Source organism: Aplysia californica, unplaced genomic scaffold (assembly GCF_000002075.1).
Source record: "Aplysia californica isolate F4 #8 unplaced genomic scaffold, AplCal3.0 scaffold00036, whole genome shotgun sequence".
NCBI lineage: Eukaryota > Metazoa > Mollusca > Gastropoda > Aplysiida > Aplysiidae > Aplysia > Aplysia californica.
The window spans coordinates 813,236-815,123 of record NW_004797306.1 but is presented as its reverse complement, the minus strand read 5'-3'; the positions used below and the strand labels follow the sequence as shown (position 1 = coordinate 815,123).

Genomic DNA, 1,888 nt, shown 5'->3' with positions numbered 1-1,888 from the left:
TCTGTCTCTCTCTCTCTCTCTCTTCTATCCCATCCCCTCCCGCTCCTATCCCAAAAAACGCTCGTCACCACCTCTCAACCAACGTGGGCAGCAGAATAATATCAGCGTACCATACCACAGCGCGCGATGTGCTACCCCCCACACGACGAAGGCATTGATCACACGGCGCGCTCTGGACTGGATCCTCACCGAACTCAAAGGTCTATGTAACAAAGGTAGACGAGCGTCGTTTGACGGTGAACTGTGCTGTGAGTGTCGGTCTGTCCAGGAGCAGGCACTTTCTTGTTCCATTCATAATTATATTATTTATTGTTTCCTACAAGGAGGGGACACCAGTGGGTGTAAAAAGTACCGGACAATAATAGTAGGACGTGCGTACACGCGACAGAACCGTAATACGTAACGAGAGCGAAAGCGTGACAGGTGCGCTCTTTGGATAATTGTGTTCGCTTTTTTTTTCTTGTTTTGATTTTTTTTTTGGGGGGGGGGGGTTGTTTATTGGGGGTCCTCACGGGCCTTCAATTGGGGAGTAGTATCCGCCATTGTTCGAAAAGATAGCGTGCTTTTGTGAGTGACTAAAGGTGTGAGTTTCTGCGTTTTCCAAAGATCCTTTTTGGATGGACATTTCTGGCAGTGGTAGACAGCTTGATTGTTGTAATTAAGAATATGCATATATGTTTAAAAGGCCATTGCTAAAAATACAAGAACAAACAAACAAACAAACAAACAAACAAACAAACACACTGTTAATTGGGATCCTTCATTATATATGCTAGATATATATACTGCTACGTGTAAATAAAACATGTGGTGTCCATGTGTTGTCTTTTAATTAATGCTCAATATAACGACTCAGCACACCATAATACTTATGATTTCAACTCCGCTTTCAACACGTTAAGGCTATATTATTTTGCTGTATTTTTATATTTTCACTCTTTTTCGTGCTGATAACATTGAGTCAATTTGGTGCTTGACGGAGAACCACGAAACCCCCCCCCCAAAACAAAAACAAAAAAAATTAAAAAATTAAGCAAATTCAATTGACGCCCATTTGAAATTCAAATCAGGTTCACTTGCACGGCGGCTCAGCATGCTGACCCGATGCACCTTATAGTCTCCGACCGACACCCCCTCCCTCCTCTTTCAAGCAAATGGGCCAAACACCCAAGAACACCCCCTAATGTTATTTTTGACTCTGACATGGGCAGAGACACTGCAGATTCTTTGAATTTGAATAATGAGAGGCAAGATGGTTTCTTTATTCATTTTGTTTTCCTCAGGCAGATTTCCTCCCTGCAATATAGCTATAGGGCTAAATTATAATTAATAGAAGATATGACCCTATCAGATCAGAATGCGTCCAGGTCTGATAATATAATATTGCATCTGATTGCAAATAAAGTGATAGAAAGTAAAGATTAGAGTCAGATCAGAATGAGATGTTTTATAATAGATAATGTATTAAATATTATACTGATGCTTCTTACAAAAAGGTTTGGACTAAGCTTGGCGTAACTGAATTGCCTGTGAGCAAGTTCTTACAGACCTGAAATTTCTTTTCACTTTAACCAAAAATAAAACAACAACGAACAAACAAACAAACAAACAAACAAACAAACAAACAAACAAACAAACGAACACACAAAAACTAATACAATTAAATAATAATTTAGATTATTTTTTTGGGTGGATTTTGACCCTGCCTGTCATGCCCTATTCAGGCTGAGAAAGATAAAACGTCCCCTTAGAAAGACAGAGGTACGCATAGCACTCACCGAGAAGAGGAGTCAACAATTTTCCAGAGTTTTTCTTTTGTAATGAATTTAATGGAACTAGTTGTTGTTGTTGCTATTATTATTATCGTAGTTATTATTATTATTATTAT

The 1,888-nt window shown here is 39.0% G+C and overlaps 1 long non-coding RNA gene across 3 annotated transcripts in view; it reads left to right on the top strand.

Annotated features, from left to right (window-relative positions):
- Positions 1 to 121: 121 nt before the first annotated feature.
- LOC106014214 overlaps positions 122 to 1,888 on the top strand; it is a 55,676-nt gene continuing 53,909 nt past the window's right edge. Inside the window, exon 1 of one of the 3 annotated variants that reach the window (XR_004859537.1) lies at positions 122 to 248. This is a non-coding gene — a long non-coding RNA (uncharacterized LOC106014214). The remainder of the gene's footprint in view (positions 249 to 1,888) is intronic. The other 2 variants (XR_004859536.1, XR_004859538.1) reach the window with 2 other exon arrangements.